At 38.1% G+C, this 14,771-nt stretch overlaps 1 protein-coding gene and 1 long non-coding RNA gene across 21 annotated transcripts in view; one reads left to right on the forward strand and one right to left on the reverse strand.

Moving 5' to 3' along the window:
- The window catches only part of LOC101705037 (cytospin-B), a 394,241-nt gene that overhangs the window by 188,501 nt on the left and 190,969 nt on the right, over nt 1-14,771 (forward strand). The window lies entirely within an intron of this gene.
- LOC110346933 (uncharacterized) lies at nt 699-10,383 on the reverse strand. Of its 2 annotated transcripts, XR_015443365.1 has the most exons (4): nt 10,174-10,383; nt 8,621-8,725; nt 1,761-1,914; nt 712-829 (listed from the first exon to the last, which is right to left on the reverse strand). It is a non-coding gene; the product is annotated as an uncharacterized LOC110346933 (long non-coding RNA). The 2 variants fall into 2 exon arrangements; XR_002391218.2 differs by lacking the exon at nt 1,761-1,914 and having other exon boundaries at nt 699-829; nt 10,174-10,373.

The raw sequence follows: 14,771 nt of genomic DNA on the forward strand, positions 1-14,771 counted from the left end.
TGGACCTTTGGGGGACATTCCAGATTCAAACTGTATTGTATGTGAAAGCAGCCTTTCCTGAGGTCACATTTTTTTGGACAGGATCCCCCTAAATTACCTAGATTGTTCTTGTACTTGGAATCCTCAGGCCTCAGCCCCCAGAATGTTGGGATTACAGGATATTTTTTCTTTTAATTAATGTCTTTTCCTTTCAAATTTTATTGAAAATATGGAGGAAAGACTTTCAAAGAAATGTTTACCATATAGCTGTGCTGAGTATTTTGTTAGCATGACTGCTTTGCTCCTGGGGATTAAGTGCTACTGCCTGGCTTTGTCACCTCTCCTCTCCTATCAGCAGTCCTGACCAGTAGGAGCACCAATGTCAGGATGCTTTGCGGTTCCTCGGGCTTCTCATTAGTGTCACCAGTGTCCAGGCAGGTCTATGCTGCAAGAAGTATTCTCCAGTCCTCTGCAGGCTGAGGATGGGAGGGTGGGTTGGATGCACATAAAGGAGCAGCCCCAATACATCATTCCCCGGCTTTGAACTTACCCTTCTATATCATGTCATGGGATTTGAATCTACATGTGAATTAGATTAGATAACAGAACCACATTGCACTTTGAATCAAGAGCATTTTAAAAATAAATTAAATCTGATTTAAATTATATTCATCCTCTTTGGCTTATATAAATACACAAATTCCTGCAAATCCTTCCATGTTTAAGCATTTTCTTTTTATTAGTTAAAAGCATGGGTTCTGGAGCCAGAATTCCTGGATTCTATCTTCCCTGTTTACGTAGCTGTGGGATCATAGGCAAGTTTCTCGATTTCTTGTTTCATTTTCATGCTCTGTAAAGGTGGGACAATAATATTTCTTTATAGGGGTTTTTCTACAATAATGTAAGTTAGTAGATTCTCAGTAAATGTTAATAAATCTTTTTTTGAATTGTTAATAAATCTTAGTTTTGATAAATGTTATCCCCTTCCTTCTGCTTTCTCTCATTTTCCTACATCTTTTCAGTCATTTTCCTTGATATAGGCAACATTTCAGTTCTCACCAAGTGTTGACACAATGCTTTCTCCTGCTTCAGCCCTTTCCTTTGCCTGCCCTAAGGGGTGCTTGAGATAGTAAGGGAGTGTATTGATGTCCTATTGCTGCTGCAACATTTCCAAATTTAGTGGCTTCAGACACATTTATTCTTTGGTATTTCAATAGGTTAGAAATCTAAAATCACCACATTCCCTCTGGAAGCTTCAGGGAAACATCCTTTCTTTGCCTTTTCCAGCCTCTGAAAACCATATTCATTCGTTGACCTGTGGCTCCTTCCTCAGTCTTCAGAGTACCTACCTCCAACTATTGTCACATCTCCTTTTTCTTTAATTCTCCTGCTTTCCTGATATAAGGCCCCAGTGATTTTTGTTGAGCCCACCGAGTAATCCAGGGTAATCTCTCCATCTCACAATCATCAATCACATCCACAAAATCCTTTTGCCATACAAAGTAGCATATTCACAGGTGTCAGGGATTGGGATGTGGACACCATTGGGAAGCCATTACCTAGTCTACCAAAGGGAGGAAGATCTGTAAACCCGATTGTGGCACTGTGCATGTGGGGCTTCCACAGTGGCACCGTAAGACAGTTCCACATGTCTTTGTGGAACTCGGGAGCAATGATCGATTCCTGGGGTTGTTGGGAAAGACTCATGGAAGAGGGACACTTGGGATGAATCTTAAAGGGTGAAGTGGCACATACGAAGGGTGAGAGGAAACAGCACTTACTAAGAAATGAATTTGTGAAAGAATACAGCAGTTTTGAGGGCTGATTAGATCTTTGGTGTTTCCAGAGCACAGGGTTCATTTTGAAAGGGTGATAGGCACATAAATTTGTAGATTATTACTGTGGTATGCCATCCTAATAGATTTGGAATTCATCCTGTGAAGAGAGCGGGACCAGTGAAGTTGCTTCAGTGGGCTTTTTAATGTTTTTTGTCTGGTCATTCATAATCCTGCCATTCAGAGATAGTGACTGTTGACATTTCTGTGTATACTTCCATTATATATTTGTAATACACACATATATACACATATGCACACAAACACACTTTTATACAGTTGAAGCCATACTATAACTTCATTTCTCAAATTAACAGTGTATCATAACATTTGTTCATATAATTTAATATTCCCAAATATTCTTAGCATCTCTGTAATACTATGTTGTATATATTATCATAATTTATTTGATCCTTCTATTATTAGGTCCAGAATTTTTCTCTTTTAAATAATACTAATGCATAAATCTGTGTTTATGATTTTAACTATTTCCTTGGGGTAGGGTTGCTTCTCTAATTATTCTCAGAGATGTGGGGACAGATAGAAGTGCTGCCCCAGATGGTTCATTCACTCCAGAGCTCTATGTGTTCCTCTATGTGAGGATTTGTTTGGATGGTGAGAACCAAACCCATATTAATAAAGAAATAGCGGTTTTCATTTTGAGAGTAGGGGAAGATAGGTAAATTTTGAGAAAAATTACTATGGCTTGGGATTCCCATATGCTGCATAATGCTAGAAGCTGGAATAGAGTCTGTAGGGACTAGTGACTCTAAGAATTATAATATAAATCTGCTGTAACCAGCCATATTAGCCTGAGTTCTGACTTGTAGAGAATAAAAACTTACTTGGTTGAGAAGAAAAATAAAATTTTAAAGATTTTTTTTTTTTTGTACTAGGGATTAAACCAGAAGGCCTTTGTTGCTCAGACTTTTTTTTTCAGACAGGTTCTTGCTGAGTTGCCCAGGTTGGGCTTGAACTTGCCACCCTTGGATTATAGGTGTGCAACATGACACCCAGCCACAGTCTGTGATACTGTTATTATGGCAGCCAGATAGATGGCAACCATAGATTAGAGTCATGACCACATGTACTCTTCTGTAGATTGTGAGCCACAGTGCCTGGCTTTTTTTTTTTTTGAAACCTGGGATGGAACTCAGGTCCTTGTGCTTGCGCAGCAGGTGTTGAAACCACTGAACTAAATCCCCTGAACTAAATCCCTGGCCCAGTGCCTGGCTTTTAAAAGGAGGTAGAATTGTCTAAAAGGCTAGAGAACTAAACTGGGAGGCTGTGCAGGCAGCAGCAGTGCTGTAGATTTCACCTAGAGCTAGCCCAGGCCGTACACTACTGAGTGTTTCTGGGCATAGACAATGTAGTTTATGCCACACACAGCTGACACTGACATCCACAGAGAGCACCTTGACCATATTTGCTAGGATCATGATTCTGTTGCAATCACCGTTGCTGTCATGATGTTTCCATCATAGTCCTTGTTTTGTAGTAGTAGTTTCTAAATCAAAGTCTAGGACAAGAGTAAATAATGGCAAGGTCAGAGACCTTCCTAGCTGCAAGTGAGCACTGAGGAAACTAAGAGCTTACATTTTAGTGTATTTAATGGGAGATTAACCCTACCTTCAACTAAGACTAGTGCAGGGGTGGGAGAAACCCCCAAACAGAAAAGAAAGGATCAAAAGCTAGGCAGTCAGAAAGAATATCAAATATCATATACTCTGCCAAGATATCAATCAAATCAAAACAGGATAATTTTAGATCGGAAAGATTTATGTATCACCTATTTGAACAAATAATCAAACACAATTAGATACTGGTAATTAGATACTGGTAGAAATGGGAAGATAGAGGAAGATTAATATAAGAAACAGTGGTGAGCAGTGAATCTTACAGCAGAAAACATTACATTAATTATGTATATTGTATACACAAGTGGAGGATGTTAATGTGGCTGAGAATTCATAATGTAGGTGAAAAGTGATGATTTTTGAGAAGACTTCCACTGTTGGAAAATTAAAGAAATAGCCTGGAACTAAAAAAAAAATCTAAGCTATCTCAGTAAAATTCAGGACTAGGGATGGAAATTATCCAAGCATTCAGTTGTAAAATTTCTTTAAAAAGCTCTTTTTGTTGTTGAGTAATTTAGAGGCACAGTAATTTAACTTTGGTAAAAGTTTGGTTAATACTGTTAGGAATGGTAGATAATTACTATCATAATAGGAAAAAAAGTATAGTTTGCGTATCTCTTATCTAAAAATCAGAAAATTGGAGCCTTCCAGATTTCAGATTTTTGTATTGGGTATACTCAATCTGTAAAGTCTATGAAAACATGTCAAAATCCAAAAATCCCTGAAATCTGAAACAGTTCTGGTTCCAAGCATTTCAAATAAGGGATACTCAGCTGTATTCCCAAAATAACATATTGAGAATGATGACGATGACAAGAGCTAAACAAATGAGAAAGGAATAAAGAAACAATACCAAAGCAGTAAAAGTTAGGGAAGGAAAAAAAGATAAAACAAGAGTTAACAGACAATAAAACAAAATTTAAACAGTTGGAAGCAACAAAGCCAAATAAAGAGCACCACAATAAACATTCTTAATCTAAATTTATTTATTAAAAATCAATAAACAGTTATGTTAGCATCAGACAAAGTGGAATGCAAGAACAAAAGCACTGAACAGAGTGGCGGGGGGGATTTAGCTCAGCGGTTCCGCTGCCTGCTTTGCAAGCACAAGGACCCGAGTTCAATCCCCAGTACCAAAAAAACCAAAAGTACTGAACAGGACAGAAAAGGATACTATATTCTGATAAAACTGAAAATATGTTTACTGTCTTTTAACTTTTCTGAAGCAAAATATATATGGAAAAAATTAGGCATAAGAGAATTAATTTAAAAACGTATTGTACCAGATGTTACTGACTTTTTTTTGGTACCTGGGATCAAATTTGGGACCTCATGCTTTCGCGGCGGAGCCACATTGAGCTAAATCCCCGGCGTGTACCAGATGTTAATTAGATGTCTTTTCTAATTTGGCTTATCAAGTAAGATACATTGTTAGCTTGGATGCCCACAGAGGTTGGGATAGCATGAATCTGAGTTAGGGAGCAGAAGACAGCTCCGTGATGGGTATGGCACAGTGAATTGGATGGGGTGTGCCTTGCCTAAAGCCATTGAGGTTCATGCATTTTAAAGTACTTTCCCAGCCTGACAAAATATACCTGGCTTGCAGGCTGTTAATTTTCAATCTCTGAAACAAATCAAAAAAGCAAAAATATGAGGTTATAACATTATACTCAATAAGTTTATGGAGCAAGGAGTACACATATTTTTCACCTAGGTATAGGGAGGGCTTACAGAAGTTAATCATGTACTTTGTTACAGAAAACGCTAAAATATAAAAATTATTTTATATCCAATCTTAATATTGTAACCCATTGAAATTAGGTACCAAGAAAAAAGATAATTATATTTTTTAAAAACTACCTTTGAGTTGAGACAATCTGCACTAAAAGAAGACAAAACAAATTATAAATTGTATAGCAATAAATAGAAAGTAGAGTTTTGTAGAAAAATCTGTAGAATAGAACTAGAGTATTGTCAGAAAATGTGTAATTATAGATGCTTTTATTAGTATAAGAAAAAGACTGAAAATATGAGTGAAATCTTCAATTTACAAAACTTGTGAAAGAACAAGAAAGGAAAAATAAATGAATAGTGGTAAATCTTGAATAAAATAGAAGACAAAATGGTAGAGAAATAAAACAAAATACTATTTTCCAAAGTTACAAAAATAGAGGAGAAATATTAAAAATAAAGGTCTATTGGTTAGAGGTGTGAAAGAAATAAAAAATTAATTCTGTAATAATACTTTTGAAAATCGGAAAGAAATTGGCAATTTTCTCTCAAAATTGTTCCTAGAAAAATATAAAACCTGAAGTATTATTGCTATTATTTAACATTGTTTTGAGTTTTTAAATTTTTATTTATTTTTGCATTTTTTCCTTTCTCTCTCCTTCCTTCCTTCTTTCCTTCCTTCCTTCCGTCACCGGGATCGAACTCAGGGCTTGTGAGGCAGCCGCAGCTCCACTGAGGTAAATCCCTGGCGTTTATTTATTTATTTATTTATTTATTTATTTAATTTATTTATTTTTGAGACAGGGTCTCACTGTGTAGTTCAGGCTGGCCTCAGATGTACTGTGTAGCCCAGGGTGGTCTCAAACTTGCAGCAATCCTGCCTCAGCCTCCCAAGTGCTGGAATCACAGGTGTGCACCACCATGCCTTGCTGTTTTGGTTTTAGGGCAATAAGACAAAAACCTTTTTTAAAATTAAATATTGAAAAAAATAAATTTGACCTAAGATTTTCTAAGTGTGTGTATGTGTAAAAAGAAAGAGAACAATAGCTTTTTCTATACAAATTGAGTATCATTTTTCTAAAATGCTTGGAATCAGAATTGTTTCACCTTTCAGATTTTGGAAAGCGTGAGCAGTCTGGGTTGAGCATCCTTCATCCAAAATCCATTTAAGAGGGCTGGGGATTTAGCTCAGTGGTTCTGCCACCTGCCTCGCAAGTCCAAGGTCCCGAGTTCGATCCCCAATACCAAAAAAAAAAATCCAAAATCTTAAATGGATTTTGTTTTGTTTGTTTTTTGGTACCGGGGATCGAACTCTGGACCTTGCACTTGCGAGGCAGGTGTGATGCCACTGAGCTGAATCCCCAGCCCAAGATTTTGGATCTTTTAAGAGGTTTGAATTAGTGATTCTCAGCCTGTACTAGGAATAACTGGTAAGCATCGGAAAATGAAAAAAGTGCAGTTAACAAATGCCGCAAGATAGCTAAGAATAATTTTGAGTAGAAAGTTACAGAATGTAAGGTGAAAAGTATTAATTGCACTGTGATTCCTGAAATAAGACCTGAGATAATGAAAACACTACCTAGTGATCCAGGGTGTGCAGATTTAATATTATAAAATTATCAATCCTTCCCAGGTAGCCTGGACATGAGACTAATTTCCTCCAGAGTTTTTCTTAGAACAAAAGGAGGTTCCTTGTATTCAGATTTTACAGAAAATGTCTTTTCTGAATAACAGTATTATTTAGGAAAGATACATTTAATCTCAATCTGTTTTAATTTTAGGGTTTTATAGAGGCCACTAGACAGTTGGTTTACAAAGAGAGACAAAGAAATTTAAAACAAATTTAATATTTATTCCTTGTAATAGTCTCTCATAGTTACATAAGTGGTTAATACAGTTCAGACTGGCCTTGAACTCACTCGGTAGCCCAGGCTGTCCTTGAACTCACAGCATTTCTTCTGCCTCAGCTTCCCCAGTGCTGGGATTACAGGTGTGCACCACCACACCTAACCGGTATATACATTTTTAATGTGTCAGTTAAAAATAAAGAGAAGAAATACTAGGTATAAGTATTTGAGTATGTAACTTTCTGAGGGAAATACTATAAAATATCCTGAGTATATGAAAGACACCTATAAAAAAGAAAAGCCTAAATGCCGAAAGGGATGATGGTGGAAGTTAATATAATAAGATGGTGAGCAATTCAGATGGCCAAAAAAGTGGAGGGAACGAAAAAAAATCAGAGGTATTTGACATTAATCATAATCATAACAATGCAAGACAAAGGAAACCATTTTTCATCAAAAGAAATAACTTTCTGCTTTGGTAAAGGTAGAGAGGACAGTTACTCTTGTAAATTTCCAGTGTCCTGTGGATTATTGCAATCTTTTTTTGGAAAGCAATCTGGCAGTCGCTGTTGAGATTGAAAAATATGTGTTGTTTTTCAGGAATCTAGAGTTTCTGACCTCTAGAAATAAAAGCACCAGTACATGTACATGTAGTGAATGGAGGAAAAATTTGCTAATTGCAGTACTTTTTTTTGTAGTGGCCCAAGTCTAGGAACAGTCTGAATGTCCTTCAGTAGGAATAGTTTGAATAAGTTATGGTACATCATTCTTAGTAAAATTTTATATTATTTAATAACAAGTTAGGTCTGTTTACAGTCTTCTAGAAGGCTGTAACATAAACTGTATTCTCAAGGGACAAAACAGAGTTTACAATTCTTTTTTTTTTTTTGGTACCAGGTATCGAACTCAGATCCTTGCTCTTGTGAGGCAAGTGGCAAAACCACTGAGTTAAATCCCCGGCGCTCGACAATCAGAGTTCAGAAAGGAATGTTTACAACTTAATGTTCTATATGTGTACTGTATGCTGTGATCCTGTACAAGACCAGGCATGTTTGTATCAACATAACAGTCTTGGAAGAACACATTCTTTCAAGGCTGTTCATAGTGGTCATTGCAGCCTAATACAGGTTTTTGGTTATTTCATGTTTAGAAAGAGCATGTGTTTTTTCTGTATGCAGGGGGTAGGGAGTTTAGTAATTAAGAGTGTGAACTTTACAGCCTGCATTTCCTGGGCTTGAATTCCAGCTTGGGATGTGGAACCCAGACAAGTTATCTGACCCAGCTGTGCCTCAGTTTCCTCCTTAGTAAACTATGTATGGTATAAAAATAGTACCTACTGCATAGGGTTTTAAATGAGTTAATATATGTAACAAAGAATTAGTTTTGTAGTTTTTAAAATTTGAAATATTAATAAAGTAAAAAATAGAGGAAAAGTCATTGCTGAACATATTTCATCAGCCTTAGCTTGATTTTGAAGGACATGGTGAAGTAACAAAATATTTACTTGTGCCTTTGTCTCCTTTGCACTAGAGTGAAGAAATAGGACCAGCTAAATCTAGAAAGTGCAGTACATCAAGAGTCCTGTACTTACCAAGGAGAGGACTTGACAGTGGTCTTTACTATGTCTTTGGAATTGCATAGTTGGCAGTAGATTTCACATTCCATGGTTGGGCACTCCAGTGATGCAAACACCAATCTAGGAAATAAAGGCGCATAATGAATGCCTTCGTGAGATAAGATCTTTCCTGTTAGCCTGCTCAGATATGACAGACTGTATTTTTCAGAAATGGCTGTAACTGCCACCCCACATGCTCTTCTGCAATGTGAGCTCACAACTTTCATCAGGGATGTGCCTCTGGAATCTAGGCAGGCCCAAAGGTACCCCAACTGAACAGAGGGAAGCGACTTATGTGACTGAGACCATGAAAGGCCACGCAGCTCTTACTGGTGTGCAAGAGCACTTGCCTCTGGAGCCCTGAGTCTTTCTGTAATGAGTCACCACTGTGAGACCACCATGCTGGTCTCATCTGACACTGAGTGAGTGAGCTAGCTGGCACATCCACCCCTTTCACATCTTCACATGACTATAGCCCCAGCCAACATGGAACTACAACCACCTGAGAGCATCTGAGAGAGGCCAGCTTAGCCAAGCTTTCCCCAAGTTCGTAACCCACAAACTTCTGTTAAGCTGTGAAGTTATGGGGAAACTTGTTCTGAAATAATGGTAACTGAACTCTGGGATTTAGTAAATAGCAACATAAATGTGATAAGTCTATTCCTGAAGAGCCTACCTACTCATTACATCCAGAAATGCTTGCCCAGTGGCAGTTGCAGTAGTCTTAAAACTTGTTATCCTGTGGTTATTTTCCCCCATGTTAACATTGTCTTTTAAGTGTTCTGCATACTGAATTTATGCTAAGCAATTTATGCAATTTCTTTTTTAATTGTTGCATAATATTACCTTCTTGGGCCTAAAGCTTTTTGGGGCTTGTTTTCAACTGTTTTACTGTATAGTAGCCCCCAAACCCCCCTGCCGCTCACAGTTTTGCTTTCCATGGTTTCAGATACTCTGCTTGCCATTCTGAGTAGCATTATGACATTTCCTACTGTCTCACTTGATCTTGGCATGAACATGAACCATTGTTTTTCTCAGTGTATCTATGCCAGCTAAACTACTCACCCATTAATCTTAGTATATACATCTTGGTTATAAGATTAACCACAGAGGTATCAAAATGCTTATGTTCAAGTAACCCTCAATGTTAGGCTTAAAACAGCCTAACACTGTCATAGTTTCCATCGTTCACTTTACTTTATCCCAAAGCATAGACATTGTATCATCTGACATCACGATAAGAAAAAAGAGTACAGTATAATAAACTTTGAGAGACCACATTCAATAAGTTTTATTACAACATTTTGTCATAATTGTTCTATTTTATTATTAACCTTCATATCTTACTGTGCATAATTTTAAAATTAAACTCTTTCTTGGAATGTATATAGAGGGAAAAACAGCATATACAGGGTTCAATACCTTGTAGTTTCAGACACCCACTAAGATGCTCTGTATGCCCCACCAATAAGGAGAGGTCTAGCGTACCATTTCTAGCTGCTGTATTACTATGTACTAGTTTACTGTACCAGTGAACTGACTCAGCATTGATCAGACCATACTTGAACACTTGCTGTTTGACTTCCCAGCTTTTACTTCCCTCTTCTCCCAGGAATTCTCCTTGGGTAACTCATCAATTTCCCAGTTGCAGTGGATCAGTACTAAAACCTTGGCCTCAGTGATTCAAGGATGGCTCAGAGCCAATCAGAATGAGATTTGGAGAGATGTTTGTTGAGGTTTCTAGGAGACCATTACCTCTGTTTACTAAATTTGAGGGATATGATGTGAGGCTTAGAGATGCCAGAGCCATAGCACTGCCATGTGGGCAGTCAGCTTATTGATGAAGGGAACCTGAGGAAGAGGGCAGGAGCAAGAAATGGAAAGAAATGGACTCTGAGAACATCTTCCAACTTGAGGTAGAACTCAAGCTAACCTGATACTAGACTTTCAGTTGGGACAGCCAAAACTTTCTTTTTGTATTATTGCAAGCTTTACTTGTATGTATATATGTTGTTGTTTCCCCTAACCAAAGATTTCTAACTCATAAACACCATATCCACAGTGTATCTGAGATTCTGGATAATATTTCAGAGGGACTTTGGTAAATGAGAAATCTCTAGGCAGTTAATCCAATGAGTGGGGCCTCATGTCCTATGAGACCCGGTAGAGAGAATTAGGAATGTTTTGAAGTAGGAGATAATACAAAACATATCTGCCCTCAGGTACTTGGAGAACATATGAAAGAAGCAATGAATTTTTTAATTTTTTTATATTTTAATACACCTTTTTTTTTTTTTTTGGTACCGGGGATCGAACTCGGGTCCTTGCACTTTCGAGGCAAGCAGCAGAACCACTGAGCTAAATCCCCGGCCCTATTTTTTATTTTTTAAGAGACAGTAAATTTGTTCTTTGTGGTTCCAGATTGTTTCAGAACTGGAACCAGTGTGTGCCATGTTAATGACAGAATTCAGCTTCATATAAAGAAAGATTGTCCAACTGTGTGAGCTGTTGAACACTGGAAGGCCTTGTCTAAGGCTGAGTTCTCTTCTGAAAATATTGAGTGGTAACTAGAACATGGGAGTTTAATAAATAGCAGGCAGCAGAAGTTGGATGCCATTGATACTGCTTGATATGAAAAATTAGGCTGCATGATTTTTGTTTTTTCCAGTTCTGAAATAGCATTTTGTACTTTCCATAGGTACCAGAAAACTTACTGTGTAATCCTTGGGAAAAATTTTGAAGCCTCTCAGACCTTTGGTTTCCTTATCTGTAAAATAATGATGATAAAACTTTTTGACAAAAGCCAGATACAGGACCTCCTACAGGCCCAGCTGTTTGGGAGATTGAGGCAGTCGATCACCCAGGCTTAGGAGTTCAAGGCCAGCCTGGGCAACTTAGCAAGATCTTGCCTCAAATAACAATAACAATACTTCTCCAGTTGCTTTTTGTAAGCTTCAAATGAAGATGTAATAATGCTGTGAAAACAAAAGCCCTGTTTTGGGATTTAACTCAGTGGCAGAGCATTTCTTTAGCACACAGAGCCCTGAGTTTGGTCACCAGAATTGCAAAACAAAACCAACAACAACAACAAAAATAATACCAAAGCAGTAAGCAGATATAAAGTGCTGTTATCATTTCTTGCATAGTAAATGTTAAGAAATGTAGGCAATTCTTTAAAGCTTTTTTTTTTTTCAATATTTTGATCCATGAGTCATTTTTTTAAACTCAAAAAAAAAAACGGATGTGGTGGTGCATGTCTGTAATCCTAGCACTCAAGTCTGAGCCAGGAAGATTGCCATGAGTTCTAGGCCAGCCAGGGCTGCATAGTGAGTACAAGGCTAGGCTGAATGAACTACATAGCAAGACCTTGTCTCACAAAATTTTTGAAAAATTCCAGTGCTAATGGAAATAAATAGGAATCAGTGGGCTAACTCATTTAATTCTCAGATGAATTTACTATCTTTTAATGGTGGAACTTGGAAATTTCTCAGTGATCTCGGTGAGTCAAGTGTGGACTTTTTCAAGAGTTATGTCCATTTTGATCTAGAAGAGGCTGCTGTAACTTGGATTGATCCTCACAAACCTGGAAATTGAGCTTTTTCCATCTCTTGGAAACAGGGCTGCCTGTGGAGACACAGACCTCGTTATTTGCTAGAGACTCACCACCCTCAGCAATTCCTCATTCTTGGTGTTTGCTGCCTGGAGACTGTGGGCTTTATTTTCTCAATGCTGGTAGAATTATGATCAGAGGTGCCAAGCTCTCGAGCTGGGCAATGAGAATTTCATTTGGCCCACACAATGGGCAGGGAAGTGAATGCTGTCTGCAGAGTGAATCCTGGGGCCAGGCATTCTCTGGCCACTTTGATTTCAATGGAAACTAGATGTCTCTTCCTGCTTTGCACTTTTCAAACTTTTGCGCACTGGGAGCTGTCCTTCCAGAGCCATTTTGCATTTCTGCTTCTGGAGATGACTAACTGCAGCCTGCTGTGTGGGCTGGCTGTGAGAAGCTGGTCAGACCATACCATTATCTCATTTACAAACACTGCATCTTTGTGTCCTCCATATCTTGCTTGTAACCCAACACAGAGCAGGCACTGTGTCCTCTCCAGGCCAGAGCCCCCTTCTGAATGTTAAGGGTCTTTTGTTTGGAAGCTTTATTGTCCCCCTTATTCTGGAGTGCTGGTCATGGTGCAGTGTGAATATTTGGGGGAAAGGAGGATGTAGATATACAAGAACTTTAAATTCTAACCCAAATTGCTAAGCAAGGGAGTATGAGCAAAATTAATATGGCATTCTGGAAAAAAATCAGGAGGCTGAGGCAGGAGGATTGCAAGTTCAAGACCAGGTTGGACTCAGAGTCTCTCTCAAAACCATCTCTAAACATTGACTCTACTGTTGGCTTTTAACAAAGGAAACAATATGAGTAAATAATTTCATTCATTTGGATGAGTGTAGGACCTTTGTGGTTTTTTTCCTGTTTTCATTTCCAAAGAATTTCTGTTAACTTTAATATGAGATTATATAAGTCTCTAGAAAGCACTGCATTGAGATTACCTGAAGGGCAGTCCAGCTATGGAAAAATTTCTTTCTGCATAGTCAAGGTAAGGCCCCAAGATGTGATAGCAGACTTCCTTCCTTCCTTATGGCAGAGTATCTGCTTGCTGACTTGCCTCAAAGTTTTTTATCTTTGTTCTTTTTTTTTTTTTTTTTTTTGGTACTGGGGATCGAACTTGGGACCTTGCGCTTGCAAGGCAGGTGCCAGAACCACTGAGGTAAATCCCTGGCCTTTTTCAATTTTTTTTTTTTAATCTTTGTTCTAAGTCCAAAGGATCATTACCTATAAAACTAACATACTGCTGATTGCCTGCTTTCATACTGTATTCACAGACATTTGCATTGCCTTTTCTTAATTTTTATAATCATAGTAACATGTGCACAGATCTAAAAATTGAACTAAGACAGGAGCTTATGAAAAGCAAAACCACTGCTGCCCTGCCCTTCCTCATTTCTTGTCCATCTTCTCAAAGATAACTACTTGATTATGATTACACTGTCTTAAAAATGCGCTTTATTTTTTAGATGAGTTTTAAGCACAGCACAATTGAGCAAAAACACAGAGTTCCACTAAACCTTCTGCCTCCAAACACCATTCCGCGTTATCACCATTTCCCCACCAGACTGAAATATGTGGTTATAATCAGTGAATCTACAGTGGTACATCATTGTTACCCATAGTCCATAGTTTACATTATGGTTCAGTCCCGATTGTGTACATTTTGTGGTTTTGGAAAAAAGAATGACATGAGTATGCTCTTGTAGTATTATACAGAGTATTTTTTACTGCCCCTGGCCACATTTTTCTGTGTTCTGCCTGTTTATCCCACCTTCCTACTAACCCCTAGCAACCACTGATTGATATAGATAGATAGATAGATAGATAGATAGATAGATAGACAGATAGACAGACAGATAGATAGATTTGTGTGTGTGTGTGTGTGTGTGTGTGTGTATGTATGTGATAGTGGCTATTGAACTCAGTGTCTTTGTAGTGGGCATTTGTAGTCAGCCCTTTTTGTTTTTTATTTTGAGACAGAGTCTTGCTGAATCACTGAGTGCCCCAGGCTGGGCTCAAACTTGCAGTCCTCTTCCCTCAGCTTCCCATAGTGCTGGGATTACAAGTGTGTGCCACTGTACCTGGCTTGTCTCCATAATTTTGTCTTCTCCAGAATGTCATATAGTTGGAATCAAACAGTATAAAGTAGCCTTTCCAGGTTGGTTCTTGTCACTTAGTAATGCACACTTAAGGTTCTTCTATGTCTTTTCATTGCTTGTGCTTTGATTTTGATAAATGTCTCCAAAAGCCCATATGTTAAAGGCTTGATCCCCAGCTTGGTGCTATTGGGAGATGGTGCAAACTTTAAGAGATAGCTGGAGGTTTTTAGGCCATTGAGGGCATGCTTTTCAAGGAGATTTTGGACTATGTCCTCTTTCTCTTTGTGTTGCTTTCCTAGCAAGAGGGTAAACAGGTTTGCTCTGCCATGTGTTCCCTCTGTGTCGGGCTACCACAGGTCAAAAGTGACAAGGCCGATTCATCATAGACTGAACTGTGAGCCAAAATAAATCTTTT

This window comes from Heterocephalus glaber, unplaced genomic scaffold (genome assembly GCF_053883595.1).
Source record: "Heterocephalus glaber isolate CG9 unplaced genomic scaffold, H.glaber_assembly_v1.0 deba00001565, whole genome shotgun sequence".
NCBI classification, from domain to species: Eukaryota; Metazoa; Chordata; class Mammalia; order Rodentia; family Bathyergidae; genus Heterocephalus; species Heterocephalus glaber.